General features: G+C 32.0%; 1 protein-coding gene across 5 annotated transcripts in view; it reads right to left on the bottom strand.

Annotated features, from left to right (window-relative positions):
• Window positions 1–16234, bottom strand: part of LOC106084627 (probable WRKY transcription factor protein 1) — a 289563-nt gene that overhangs the window by 225232 nt on the left and 48097 nt on the right. For all 5 annotated transcript variants that reach the window (XM_013248455.2, XM_059369054.1, XM_059369055.1 and 2 more), the window contains exon 3: window positions 5727–5770. The gene's annotated coding sequence lies outside the window, so the exon portion shown is untranslated. The remainder of the gene's footprint in view (window positions 1–5726; window positions 5771–16234) is intronic.

Here is a 16234-nt window from a genome sequence, read left to right as displayed (position 1 = left end):
TAGCAGCAATAAAGTGTTAACAAATGCTAATGTCAAAATATCATAAAGAAAAACGGCTTGAAATGAATGAAACTCTAGCTCGAATATCATACTCGTAGTACGTACTTGCCGTTTGATTGTTTAGGCAAAGATAAAATCCATCATCACACTCATGTTGCTGGACACACACAGGCCATAGTCACAACACAGCTGCCAAATGGGGGAAGCATACAAATGTGTGTCGTAATTGAATATTTTTTTCTTTTATTGTTTTGCCTTAACATTCAGATTGTAGATCACTACACAAATTGTCCAAAGGAAATTCCATAGTGCATGGTGTAACCAATTCCAATGAGAATGGTGGATAAGAATCGATTACCAGGCTTAGTTGTTGTGGGAGTTAGAGAGAGTTTTGTTGTTGTTGTTATTTGGCTATTGGTTACATAAGTGGTGAATGGAAATGGTGACAAATGAATATTAAATTCAATATTGAAACAACTGCAGATGTTTCCCGCACCGAAAGCGAGGGGCAATAATCCTTATTCCCATTCATTTTATGGGGGGAAAGAGGCATAAAGAGCACACCATTGACGATGGGCAGTTTTATTATTAATAAGACAAATAGTCTTCGATTAAAGCAGATGATGTGCGTGAAATATTAATTGTAAGGGAACGATATAACCAAACGTACAATATACTTTAAGAAACAAATTGTTTTTTTTTTTTGTATTGGTAGTCCTTTAAAAAAATGCTAAATTTCAAAAAAAAAAAAACCTTTTTTTCAAATAAATAATTTTTTTTTTTAATTTGAAATTATTCTATTTTGTATATTGTATTGTAATTACATTTATTTTATTTTATGGTAAATTATTTATCGTTTTTTTTAATGAATATTTAAATATTTTGGATCGAATTATTTTTATTTTGTTTTATTTTATTAAATTTAATATATATGTTTTATATTTTTTTTTATTTTATTTCATAATACTTTATTTTTTTAATTTTTTTTTGTTCAATTTTTATTTTATTTTATTTTAATTTATTTTATTTTATTTTATTTTATTTTACTTTATTTTATTTTATTTTATTTTATTTTATTTTATTTTATTTTATTTTATTTTATTTTATTTTATTTTATTTTATTTTATTTTATTTTATTTTATTTTAATTTATTTTATATTATTTTATTTTATTTTATTTTATTTTACTTTATTTTATTTTATTTTATTTTATTTTATTTTATTTTATTTTATTTTATTTTATTTTATTTTATTTTATTTTATTTTATTTTATTTTATTTTATTTTATTTTATTTTATTTTATTTTATTTTATTTCATATTACTTTATTTTTATTTTATTTTATTTTTATTACTCTAAGTCACATATTCATCAGAAAACAACCAATTGCAGCTATTACCTTAAATTTTATTTGAAGAAACTTTTAGTACCAACCACAAAAAAGCCACCATAACAAAGAATTATTTCAGACATCTTGCATTGGCCATTATCAACACTCAGTTCCTGCCAGAGCCACTTGTCGGGTTATTTATCCCATTCTTCATTTTGTTCTCTGCTCTCTAAGCTTTTGCTTTGCTTTTTGCTTTTTGGTTTGTGTTGCATTGTACTTTTCCCTTTTTTGTTTGAACCAAAAAACTGGTGCTGACCTTTATATGGGTCATATGTTACAATGCAATAGTAAACACTACAACAACAAGCAACGGGAACAACAATGAAAGAACTTCACTTACAAAAATGTAATAAATACAAAATGTGAACATTTTTGTTTTTGGGTACGGATTTACATTTGAATGTACAGTAAAGTGGGTCGCTATGCAAAGCTACAACAAGGATACAAAGGAATCTTATATATAAAAATTCAATTTGTGTTTGTTTGTTCCGCATAGACTCAAAAACTTTGAAATGTTCACAGATTGTGTAGATTGGTCTGAAAGCAAACATAGGCTATTTAATTTTTTGATATCCGAAGGGGGTGCACCCTTCCCCTTACCCCAAAAGTACTACCCAAAAATAAAAGTGGACCGATCGGGACAATATGGGACTCAAATGAAAGGTATTCAGGAGTAGACTACGAATTTCAAGTAACTGGGGGGCCGTCCCAACCCCAAACGAGTAGATCGCATTCGAAGTCAGATCCAGCAGATCGTCAATGAAAATAAGAAAAAGAGAGAGAGAGAAAGGACAGAGCCTTGTGGAACTCCTGCGGTCAATTTATATTCGTCAGATGAGAACCCATCTACAACAACTCTTATAGTGCGATCTCTGAGAAAACTTGATATAAATGGAGCGAAGTTATTGCCGACACTAAAAGCGACCAGACTTTGAAAGGAGTTACACGTTGTCAGACCCTATCAAATGCCTTGGAGATATCCAGAGCCACCACCTTACTCGCACCGAACTGGTAAATAGAGCGACTCCAACGTTCAGACAGAAGTGCCATGAGGTCACCCGTGGAGCGATTTCTTCGGAACCCTTTATTGTCGGTCGCTAAGAACACCATTGGACTCCTAAGTATCGTACAAGATGGTAATTGATCATGCTCTCCATAACCTTGAAAAGCGCAGAGCATAACGCTATTGGTTGGTAATTCGCAGGGTCGGTTGCCTCACCCTTCGTGAGGATAGCCTGCACGTTTGCAATCTTCCATCGCGCAGGGAAAACACCCGCACCCAGTAAGCAAGGTTGAAAAGATTACCTAAAGGACGAGCGAGCGTCGAAGAACATTTGCATAAAACAAGTGCCATCGGTTCTAGTGGCACGATTGCGACATGTCCAGTTTCTCCAAAAAAAAAAATAGGGGATCATTTGCTTGCAAGTGCTTCGAACGCGAGCACCTTTTGTTGGATTTGGCTCATCTTGAAACACACATACAGTCGACTGCGGTTTACTTTCGAGCTAATAGGCGTAAATCCTCGATTCATCACCTGTCACGATGTCATAGACGCGTTTCGAAGCACCGCGATCGTATTTATGGAGCATTACTTTCAAGGAATCGACACAAGCCCTTTGTTGAGCGATTGACGAATTGTGTGGGATCCAATGCGAACAAATTTTTTATGACGGTCAAATGTTCATGCAATATTGAATGTAATGCCTAAGGTTATCTCAATCTCACGTTAGGTCACATGACGATCATGCAAAATTAGTTGGCGCACAGCATCAATGGTTTTTGGAACAACAACTGATTTGGGACGATCTTCACGAAATTCGTCTTGTAGTGAATTTACCATATCATCGATAAACATTGGTTCTTGATGGAGCTTCATCGCCAAAAATTTAATTAAGTTCATCGTTACAATGTTGTTGAGTTTATCCACGTTAAAAATTGTGAAAAATAATCGCAAGAAAATGTTCACGATTTCATTCCATGTTTTCAGCGAGATGAATCTTTTAAGTTACTGTAAACAGCACAAATTGCGCTCGTATGTCAAAAACGTTTCGAGTACGTTTAACCTCAAAAATGTCAAACTTTACGATAGAGCTGTCAATTGGCAGATTGCAACACAAGGTTTGTCCCATCCCGAAATATAAAAGGCAACCCTCGTAGCTCCCATATACATGTCCGATTTGGATTAAAATTGCATTTATATCGTCATTTGTGAACCGATTCTCACGAAATTTCGCAACAGGGTTCTCTTATAAGTCTCGACATTGTATATGTGTTTCATTGGAATTTCATGGAAGTCGGTTCAGATTTATATATAGCTCCCACATATATGTTCGTCTGATTTGGACAATAAATTTTGTAATAATTTGGTCATTTGTTAACCGATTCACACGAAAATTGGCACAAAGGATTCCCTTATGACTCCCGGCATTGCTATTGAATATAAAAGAAATCGCTTTGGATTAAATATAGCACTCATATGTATATTTGTGTCCGATTTTGAAAAATACTCAATAATTTAGTTATTTGTAAACCGATCTTCACAAAATTTGGCAAGAAAGTTTCTCTTATAACTCTTCTGATGACTGATGAATGTCATAGAATATAGATATAGGTCCAGTAAATATGCATTTCCCGATTTTAACTTTTAAGGCCTTTGCTAACACGTTTATCAATCGTTCTTCTCAAAAATCTGCACAACGATTTACATAACAAATTTAAGCAAAATTTTAATTCGACGACTTAGCCTGCATATCCAATGTGGTGTAGGGTATCAAAAGATTGGCTTCGCCCAATTAATATTTACATTTATCTTTATCTTTATCTTTATCTTTATCTTTATCTTTATCTTTATCTTTATCTTTATCTTTATCTTTATCTTTATCTTTATCTTCATCTTCATCTTCATCTTCATCTTCATCTTCATCTTCATCTTCATCTTCATCTTCATCTTCATCTTCATCTTCATCTTCATCTTCATCTTCATCTTCATCTTCATCTTCATCTTCATCTTCATCTTCATCTTCATCTTCATCTTCATCTTCATCTTCATCTTCATCTTCATCTTCATCTTCATCTTCATCTTCATCTTCATCTTCATCTTCATCTTCATCTTCATCTTCATCCTCATCTTCATCTTTATCTTTATCATTATCATTATTTTATTTTTTGTTTTATTTTAATTTTTAATTTTCATTTTAACCAACCCACCCTATTACCCACACATAATGCATGCAATTGTAACTGTATGCTGCTGATGCATGATAATAAATATTATAGTAGTATATGTGTTTACATTGTCGCAAGAGCGACAACAGCAGCGGTAACAGTAGTTACCAGTAGGCTATATTAGCAAGAGCAGCAAGAATTGTATATTTAACAGCAGCCAGCCTGCCAGGTTAATGTGAGTTCTGTTGTTGTTGTTGGCTCCTTTTCACGTTATTGTTGTTGCTATTGCCGCTGGTGTTGGTGAATTGAAAGTAATGCGCGCTCAAATGCAGATACTCAATTCGACCACACAATGCCAACTCAGCAAAAAACTAAGCCTTATTCTAGCAAAAAAAAAACTACTACACTTAAAAAAACTGCATATTTGTGAGATAATAAATCGACTGAAGAGACGTATTGAGGAATCAGGCAAACAATCGACAGAGATATCAAATATTTGGCAAAGTAACAAAAAATAAGACTAGCTTTCAACTTGAAGTAAGGCCTGCAGAACAGTTTTTGAATAGAAAAGTTCAGTTACCTAGCACTTACCCTCAATGATTGTTTTTTTTTTCTTATTTTCGAACCACTTTATGGAGTTGTCTTCTAAGCTATTATTGACCCAGTTAATAGAAAATTTATGAGATTTGTAAATAGCATAGCATAGTATTTATGTAGAGGAAAATACTCAACAGTTTTCGTTCAATAACGAAATCAGTTGCATTCATGGGTATGTATGTATGTGTATGCATACTTCCACACTTCTGGGTATGCTTGTGCATTGAGCCAAGTCGTCACTAAGTCTTGTTTTGTTTTCCAAGATTATTTTGGACAAGTGGTAAAAAAAAGCAACGAAAAATCCCCAACACATTTATTGCGTTAGGCGAATATGGGTGTATTTCTTGTGAGGCGGTTGTTTCATTTTATTGGCAGACAGTTTCAAGATATGAAAATAGTTGGGGCAAATTCCTTTCACAGCTTAAAGCAACTAATCAAGGATTATTTTGACAACATGATAAAATTGCTTTTTTTTTTGGGGTTTATGGCAGAATTTTGAAATAGGTAAAATTGTCTATGGATTATTTTCATAGAAGAGGAGTGTATAAAAAGAAATATTGATTTTTTTTAACTCACCTTAAGCTAATGTTTTAAACCAAATATTCCAAATTCATGAGTTTCTGAAATTATAAATTGTAGAAAGATGTATTAGATATTAAATAAAGATATGCATGTAAATAAAAATTAAAATTCTTGTACATTTTGTTTTTATTTCCCTCTTTACAACTTTTCCATAAAATTCTTAGAAATTTATCAACTAATAAAAATCATTTGCTCCTGGGAGAGCGATTAGGGTCCCTTTACAGTCTGCTTATTTTTATGACAATTTCAATTGACGTCCCCTTTGGCATTCCAATTCTTAGACTAAGGCTAATACCTCGGCAACAAAAGAACTTCCTAAGCAGCAGCAAAGGAGGCATTTCATGCAAAAATCCTTCACAGTCAAGGGAGTCTTTATTAAAAATTGTTTCGAAGAGATTTCATTCCATGAAATTATTCAATGAATCATTAAGTTTTTCTTCCTCAACTTTGCTTTGTTGGAGGGCCTGCCTAAAAGGCAGCTAAGGCTGTGTAAGGCAGACAAAACGTTGCTTCCCGTTTCTTCGTTCACCATTCTGGGCAAATATAATTTCCTTTACGAGAAACGTGTTCAAATGCCTAAATCTGAATGGGAATGTTGATTTCTCGCCCCAACTCCCTTTGCACTGCTTCACTACTGCCTTCATCTTAGATGGCTATCACGCTGCTTGTGGCTGCTTACAATTTGCTCCTTTTTGCCTATACCCACCATAATCTCACTCACAAGTACTCCATCTGTATGTCTGTAAAGTACATCATTCCCAAGTGTGCAAGCAAAAAATACAACAAAAAAAGAAATCTAAAAAAATAATTTTTAATTTTTCACGCCATAACGTCTGGCGTTGCGCATAATTTAATAAAAACAAATTTCCATTTACAAAGAACACAGCAATGGCAATGCAAGACTCGGGGAATTGTACCAAAAAAAAAAAGAAAAAAAAACCAAAAAGGGAAAAAATGTATTAAGGAAGAAACAATTGGTGGACTGAGCCCAAGACATTGTACCCTACATTATACACAATAGCTACAGCCAGATAAACTCTACAAATATAGTTTGTTTGCCATAAATGAAAGTTTCGTTTACCCATTTTCCATAAAACTGAAATTAAAACAAATAAAAGCGTGCTAAGTTCGGCCGGGTCGAAACTTGGGGACCCCCCACCATGGATTCTGCTAAAATATAGGAGCTATATCTAGTTATAGACCGATTTGAACCATACTTGACGCAGTTGTTGAGAGTCATAACAGAACACTATATGCAAAATTTCAGCCAAATCGGATAAAAATTGAGGCTTGTAAGGGCTCAAGAAGTCAAATCGGGAGGTCGGTTTATATGGGAGCTATATCAGGTTATGGGCCGATTTGAACCATACTTGGGACAGTTGTTGGAAGTCATAACAGAACACTATATGCAAATTTTCAGCCAAATCGGATAAAAATAGAGGCTTGTAAGGGCTCAAGAAGTCAAATCGGGAGATCGGTTTAAATGGGAGCTATACCAGGTTATAGACCGATATGGACCGTACTTGGCACAGTAGTTGGAAGTCATAAAAGAACACCATGTGCAAATTTTCAGCCAAATCAGATAAAAATTGAGGCTTCCAGGGGCTCAAGAAGTCAAATCGGGAGATCGGTTTATATGGGACTTATATCAGGTTCATGACCGATTTGAACATTATTTGGTACAGTTGTTGGAAGTCATCCCAGAACACTACGTGCAAAATTTCAGCCAAATCGGGCGAAAGTGGCGGCTTGTAAAGGCTCAGGAAGTCAAATTGGGCGATCGGTTTATATGGGAGCTATACCAGGTTATAGACCGATATGGACCGTACTTGGCACAGTAGTTGGAAGTCATAAAAGAACACCATGTGCAAATTTTCAGCCAAATCAGATAAAAATTGAGGCTTCTAGGGGCTCAAGAAGTCAAATCGGGAAGTCGGTTTATATGGGACCTGTACCAGGCTATAGACGGATTTGGACCATACTTAACACAGTTGTTGGAAGTCATGACAGAACACTACGTGCAAAATTTCAGCCAAATCGGCCGATAGTGGCGGCTTGTAAAGGCTCAGGAAGTCTAATCGGGCGATCGGTTTATATGGGAGCTACACCAGGTTATAGACCGATGTGGACCATACTTAACACAGTTGTTGGAAGTCATAACAGAACACCACGTGCAAAATTTCAGCCAAATCTATACCAAGCCCACAGCCAGCACTGCATACTCAAGCTGATATTAACTATAATTTACAAAAAGCCTGAGAATTATGCCTTTTTTCCAACAATGGCTGTAACTGCGAATAATGGAAAAGGAAAAAATTACCATCAAAAAATATATAAAACTACTGCTAAATGATACATCAGCGCCATCAGCAGCAGCAGCGGCAGCAGTGGCGGCAGCAGCACAGCAACAGCAAAAGCCCAACCATAATTAAAAGGGAATGCGACCAGAATTATTAATTTTGTTATAATAAAGATGTACTCTGCTAGATGGATGGCATACAAACTCCCTTTCCCTATTCTTCATCTTCTGTTGCCTTTTTGGGCGCAATAATCGAGGGAAAAGTGACATTTAAGTGGCGAAACGTGGTTTAATAAACTCCCCAAAATCATCAGTCATTCATTCAGCGTAGCTTGACGGTATGATAGATATGAGCATTTATGAAAATATCAAACCCCCCCATCCGCCCTCCTCCCCCAACAAGTTTAAACGCCTTAAACATGGTAGGATTTTCATATGTTGATTAATAACAAGCTTCGTAGCGTTAACACCTTTGATATCTCACAAAACGTTTTATTTAATTTCGTATTTTGTTACAGAGCAAAACAAATCAAATAGTTTTAATTAATTTATATTTTTAGCCTTCAACTGTTTTTCGGTTTTATGTTTCTCACAAAAAAAACAACAGGTTTTTTTAGTTTTAGTTTTTTTTTTTAATTTTGTGTCACCCAGCATTTAATGGCATTTTAAACAGCAAAGAAATTGAGAAAAACATCTCTGCTCTGAGATGGGGATTTATTAAACAAATATTAAAAAGCAAACAAGTTTTTAATCAAAATGAGTGCACAGTGGGTTAAAAGATAAAAAAAAAAATATTATGAAAAATTAAAAAAAAAAAATATTTTCCAAAAAATTTTTCTCCATGCACCGTGGGCTTAAAAAATTAAAAAAAAATTTAATAAAAATTTAAATATTTTTAGATAAAAAATGCATATAAAATTTTAAATCTCATTTAATCTAATAATTGCACAGTTTTAAATAAAAATTTTTTTTTAAAAAAAAAAAAATCATGAAAAAAAAATTGAAATTTTTATTCAAAATTTTGCTAAAATTTTATTTTTATAGAAAATTTTGTCAAAATTTTTAATTTTATTTAGAAATTTTGGCAAAATTAGAAACAAAAAATTGTCAAAATTTCAATTTTATAGAATAAAAAATGTTTCGATTTTTTTTATACACTTGGGGTTTAAAGATAATCGTTATATATACATACAAGAGTGGCGTGACTGACTGACTGATCATCGCCCAATCCAAACGGCTGAAGCTAGAATCATAAAATTTTGCACGAATGTTGCTCTTGGGTCACAGACACGGAATAAGGCTGGATTTGTTGATATTCATATGACAAGGTACTAAAAACTACCAAAAAGTACGAAATGATAAATTTTTGCTCAGTGCAAACTGAAAGGGCTTGAATTATGTTATTGAGCTCAAATTAAAGAAAGTCTAGAAAAAATGGAAAATCGTACAGGAAGTACGAGAAATAGTACGTGGAGTACCATATTTGGTACTATTTGGTATTTCCTTTGTAAATTGAACTAGAGCTCTGAATTTTGAAACTTAGGTACACTATGGCAAACTTAATCGGATGACTATAAGAGTTTTCGAAAATTGGTACATTTAGGTACTAAAAAAAGTACCAAAAAGGTACGAAATGGGTGAACTGTGTACAGGGCGAATGGATAGAGGTGGAATTTTGAAATTGGAATTGAAAGTCTTAGGTCATAGACACGGAATAAGGCTGGATTTGGTGATATTCGTACAACAAAGTACTAAAAATTACCAAAAAGTACGAAATGCTACATTTTTTCCCAGCGCGAACGGAAAGTACTAGAATTATGTTATTGAGCTCAAATGAAAGAACGTCTCGAAAAAATAACATTTGGCAAAAAAAAAATGGAAAATCGTACAGAAAGTACGAAAAACAGTACCTTGAGTACCGTATTTGGCACTATTTGGTATTTCCTTTGTAAATTGAACTAGAGTTTTGAATTTTCAAACTTAGGTACACTATGGCAAACTTAATCGGATGACTATAAGAGTTTTTGAACATTTGTACATTTAGGTACTAAACAAAAGTACCAAAAATGTACGAAATGGGTGAAATGTGTACAGAGCGGATGGATAGAGATGGAATTTTGAAATTGGACTTAAAAGTCTTAGGTCATAGACACGAAATAATGCTGGATTTGGTGATATTCGTCTGACAAAGTACTAAAAAGACATTTAGGTACTAAAAAAAGGTACCAAAAAGGTACGAAATGGGTGAACTGTGTACAGGGCGAATGGATAGAGGTGGAATTTTAATATTGGACTTAAAAGTCTTAGGTCATAGACATGGAATAAGGCTGGATTTGGTGATATTCGTACGACAAGGTACTAAAAAGTACCAAAAAGTATGAAATGCTACATTTTTGCAAGGTACTAAAAAGTACCAAAAAGTATGAAATGCTACACTTTTGCCCAACGCGAACGGAGAGTGCTAGAGTTATGTTATTGAGTTCAAATTAAAGAACGCGAAAATATAAAATAAATGTAAAATCGCACAGGAAGTACGAGAAACAGTACGTTGAGTACCGTATTTGGTATTTCCTTTGTAAATTGAACTAGAGCTCTGATTTTTGAAACTTAGGTACACTATGGCAAACTTAATCGGATGACTATAAGAGTTTTTGGAAATTGGTACATTTAGGTACTAAAAAAAAAGTACCAAAGAGGTACGAAATGGGTGAAATGTGTACAGGGCGGATGGATAGAGGTGGAATTTTGAAATTGGAGTTAAAACACATCTGCTTCAAAAGGATGAGGGTGAAAAGAAAAAATGGAAAAATAGTACTGGTAACGGGAGGAATCGTACCTTTAATACCGCAATTAGTACCATTTGGTACCTTCTTTGCAGATGAATAGATGTCTGTAATTTGGCATGTTGTTGATAATTGACTAAATGTAGGGCATGTAGGTACAACTAAGAAGTACATGATAGGTGACTAAATGACTTATGAAAAATGCATTCATTCATTCATTAAAAATTCCAAACGGCTAAAGCTAGAATCATAAAATTTTGCACGAATGGTGGCCTTGGGTCATAGACACGGGATAAGGCTGGATTTGCTGATATTCGTACTACAAAGTATCAAAAATTACGAAATGGTACACATATGCCCAGCAAATACCGCTATTGGTACTATAGATATATAGAGGTCTGAAATTTGTCATGTAGGTACAATTAGGAAATATATGATGGGCGAATAAATGATCTATTTAAAATTCTTTTATTTTGTTACCAAAATTAGTACCATTTGCTACTTTCTTTACAGATGGGGCTAGAGATCTGAGGTTTGTCATGCAGGTACCACAAACAAAAGTATGATGGGTGACTATGATTTTGTTAAAATTCGTACATTTTGGTACCGTTTGGTAGTTTCTGTGCAGATGGAGCTAGAGGTCTGAAATGTGACATGTAGGTAAAACTTAGTAATAAATGAGGGACGACTAATTGTTTTTTGTGGTACCAAAATTGGTACTATTTGGTACTCTCTTTAGAAGTTCGAAAAATGGCAGATAGGTTCAACCAAGAAATAAATGATGGATGACTAAATGATCTATTCAAAATTCGTACATTTTGTTATAAAAAGTGGTACCATTTTGTACTTGCTGTTCAGGTGGAACTTAAGGTGTGAGGAGGCCACCGTAGCGAAGAGGTTAGCATGTCCGCCTATGACACTGAACGCCTGGTTTCGAATCCTGGCGAGACCATCAGAAGAAATTTTCAGCGGTGGTTTTCTCCTCCTAATGTTGGCAACATTTGTAAGGTACTATGCCATGTAAAACTTCCCTCCAAGGAGGTGTCGCACTGCGTCACGCCGTTCGGACTCGGCTATAAAAAGGAGGCCGCTTATCATTGAACTTGAATCGGACTGCACTCATTGATAATTTGTATAAATAGAGTGACCACCTATGTTTTTTGAATTCCTACCCTAAAAGGGGACAGCGATGCGGACCACCGGGATGCTAATTATAAAAAAATTTTAATCAAAAAAAAATTTTTTTTTCGATAAAAAAAATCATAAAATAATTTAAATCTCTTTCTATCAACATAATTGCACAGTGGATTAAAAGATAAAAGAAAGTAAAACAAAAATATTTTTGGAAAAAAATTCAAGAAAATTTTAAATTTTTTATTCAAAAATTTCCTGCAAATTTGCTTTTATAGAAAATTTTGCCAAAATTTTATAGAAAACTTTGTCAATATTTTAATTTGTGAAAATTTAATTCAGCGGAAAATTTTTTCTAAATTTATAGAAAATTTTGAAAACATTTATTTAAAAAAAAAATTTTAAATTTTTAGTATTATAGAAATTTTTACCAAAATTTTAATTTTATATAAATTTTTTTTAATGCACAGTGGGCTTAAATATTATTAAAAAATATTTAAATAAAAAATAAAAAAATATTTAAAAAAAAAAAATCATCACATATTTTAAAAATCTTTTAATCAAAATAATTGCACAGTGGGTTAAAAGATAAAACAAATCCAAAAAACTAATATTTTTTCGAAAAAAAATCTCATAAAAATTTTATATTTAAAATATTATCAAAATTTTAATTTTAAAGAAAATTTTGCCAATTTTATAGAACACTTTCTCAAAATTTTTTATAAAACTTAAATGTTAAAAAAAATTTTTTTGATAAAAATTTTAAATTACAAAAAATTTTGATAAAATTTTTATATAATAAAAAATTTTTACAAAAATTTTTTTGATATTATAAAAAATTTTTGTTTAAATTTAAATTTTTTAAAAAATTTTATTTCAACTTTAATTTTATAAAATTAAAGTTGATTTTTTAAATTTAAATTTTTTAAAAAATTTTATTTCAACTTTAATTTTATAAAATTAAAGTTGATTTTTTAAATTTAAATTTTTTAAAAAATTTTATTTCAACTTTAATTTTATAAAAAATTTTGGCTAAATTTTTAATTTTAAAAAACATTGCATTTTTTGCATGCACAGTGAGTTTAGAGAAACTACATTTAAATAAATAAATATTTTTGATAAAAATATTCATAAAAAATATTTTATCTCTTTTAATCAAAATAATTGCACAGTGGGTTAAAATATAAAAAGAATTAAATAAAAAAAAATTATTACAGCGGGGGTAAAAATATAAAAAGAATTAAATGAAAAAAAGAAAAGAAAAATATTCTTCGAAAAAAAAAATTCATGAAAAATTTTAACTATTTTTTTTAAATTTTGCTAAAATTTTATTTTTATATAAAATTTTGTCATCGTTCATAAAAATTCTTTCAACATTAAAAAAAAATTTCAAAATTTTAATTTTATAGAATAAAAACTGCTTGGTTTTTTCATGCACAGCGGGATTTAAAAAAAATTCAAAATTGTAATTTTATAAAATAAAAAATTTTTGGTTTTCTTATGCACAGTGGGTTTACATATTATTAAGAAATATAAATATAAAAATTTTTTAAATGTCTCTAAATCAAAATAACTGCACAGTGGGTTAAAAGATGAAACAAAAATTTAAAAAAATTTATGTTTCTCGTAAAAAAAACCATAAACAATTTTAAAATTGTATATTAAAAATTCATTCTCCATTAATTCAAATTATTGCACAGTGGGTTAAACGATAAAAAAAATTAAAAAAATTCTTTCAACATTTTTAATTTGATAGAAAATTTTGTGAGCATTTTAGTAATTATATACTTTTTTGGTTTGTTCGACTCAAGGTTATGAAAACAATTGTTAAAAAACTGATGGTGTTCTTTTTGAAAATTGTTTTATTATTAAAAAATCCAATATTTCGAAAACCACCGGTTTTCTTCCTCAGGGAATTTCAAACGACTTTCTTCTAACAAATAAAAAGTTCAACCATCACAACACAGAATTATTAGTTTTATAGAAAATTATGGCAAAATTTTATTTTATAAAAAATTTTTAAGATTTTTTTGTGCACAGTGGTTTTAAAAATTAAAAAAAAATGTTCATCAAAAAAATTTCATAAAATATTTTAAAAATTTGAAAATTTTAGAAAATATTGTCAAAGTTTGAGTTTTGTAAAAAATTTTTCGAATTTTTGTTATAGAAAATTTCTTCAAAATTAGTTTTTTATCTAATTTTTACCAAAATTTGATTGGTTTACAAAAGATTTTTAAAATGTTGTTTAAGAAAATTTTACCAAAATTTGATATTTTTGAATAAAATTTTTAAAATTCATAAACATTTTTTTTTTTTGGTTACCAAAAAATTTTTTTCACTACTGTGTGACCCACACTTTGGTCCGTCCTTTCTTTCAATTCACATGTGTATCACAAAAAATGTATTTTAATTTTTTTTCTTCAATTTTCATAACGTTTTTTATTGCTGCTCATTTAAAATTTTATGTGTGTGTGGTGTGGTTTTTTTGTTTTTAATTTGGCAAAACGTGATTAAGAGCTGATTTAAAATCACACCAAATCGAAAAACAAGCAGAACCTGTCTTTTGATATCAAAAAGCGAACGTCATCATCAATCTCATCATCATCATCGCCATCACCGTCACCGTCATCATGAGCAGAGGTTTGGCGGCAGCAGCAGCCAACAACATCTACAGTTAGCAAGCCTGGGAATATTCGTTGTTGTGTGACAAAATCACCGTCTTTGCCTTTTGAGATTGTGGCAAAAATCAAAAAAGTGTTGTCTTTCTTTAATAGCCATCAAATTTTTAATCCTCCTCTGTAACGAATGATTGGTGATGGCCAGGTGATGCGGCTTTAAGCAGCCACAGCAGTTGTGGAGTTTTTGTAATTTGCCAAGCCATCATTTGTATATGAATATGACGAGTTGGAACGCTTGTTTCCAGCATTATTTGCACAAAATTGTGATGATTTTCAAAGTATGTTGAACTCTGGGGAGTGAACAATGGGCGAAAAAAAAAACAACAACAAAACTATTGAACATTGATCGAAAACCTATAAACAACAATAAAGGCATAAATAAGACATCAAGGTTCTTTTTATGCCGAATCAGATGATTAGAGTTGTTGTTGTGTTGCGCCTAGCTACAAAGAATACGTCTGACTATGGCGGCAGTTTTCTGGGGTCTTTAAACTATTCAAAGACATGATACCCAAATTAAAAAAAATCACAAAAGTTATGCCTTTTTTCCATACAACTTCTTTATAACGTCTGTCCCTCTGCACTTCTCTGTGTTTGATTATCAAGCGTTTTATTCACACGTTTCAAAAAAACCTCAAGTCATAAGGCAAGGCAAAAAAACGCAACGTTTGTAAGAAATTAAATGAAAAAAACCAGCTGAAGTACTCATAATTATGGCTTTATTGAAAAGTTTTAGTGTAGGCCGCAAATTGGTTTGTTTCACATTTCATTTCAGCTGTTTAAGCAGGGCAGCTATCAAATCGAAAATGAAAAAACAAACGAATAATTAACGGTTCCATGGCTTGGGGCAACGAAGTTGTCATACTCAACATGAATCTTTCAATAGCCATTTTAGGTCGAATTTGGTTTAGCTTAGCCGTTTGAAATTTTTCACAAATACTTCTTATTAGTGTAGGTCGGTTGGGATTGTAAATGGGCCAAATCGGTCCATGTTTTGATATAGCTACCATATAAACCGATCTTGGGTCTTGACTTCTTGAGTCTCTAGAGGGCGCAATTCGCATCCGATTTGATTGAAATTTTGCACGTGGTGTTTTAGTAGCACTTCTGTGCTAAGTTTGGTTCAAATCGGTCCATGTTTTGATATAGCTGCCATATAAACCGATCTTGGGTCTTGACTTCTTGAGTCTCTAGAGGGCGCAATTCGCATCCGATTTGATTGAAATTTTGTACGTGGTGTTTTGGTGTTACTTCCGACATCTTTGCTAAGTATGGCTCAAATCGGTTAATGTTTTGATATACCTGCCATATAAACCGATCTTGGGTCTTGACTTCTTGAGCCTCTAGAGGGCGTAATTCTCATTCGATTTGATTGAAATTTTGTACGTGATGTTTCGCTATCACTTCCAACAACTGTGTTAGGTATAATACATATCGGTTCATAATCTGGCATAGCTGTCATATAAACCGATCTTGGGTCTTGACTTCTTGAGCCTCTAGAGGGCGTAATTCTCGTCCGATTTGGCTGCAATTTTGCATGAGGTGTTTTGTTACGACTCCCAATAAATGTGTTAAGTATGATTTAAATTGGTATATAATCTGATATAGCTG

Source organism: Stomoxys calcitrans, chromosome 5, assembly GCF_963082655.1.
Source record: "Stomoxys calcitrans chromosome 5, idStoCalc2.1, whole genome shotgun sequence".
NCBI classification, from domain to species: Eukaryota; Metazoa; Arthropoda; class Insecta; order Diptera; family Muscidae; genus Stomoxys; species Stomoxys calcitrans.
The sequence above is the reverse complement of the archived record's forward strand: the minus strand, read 5'-3'. Positions and strand labels throughout refer to the sequence as shown.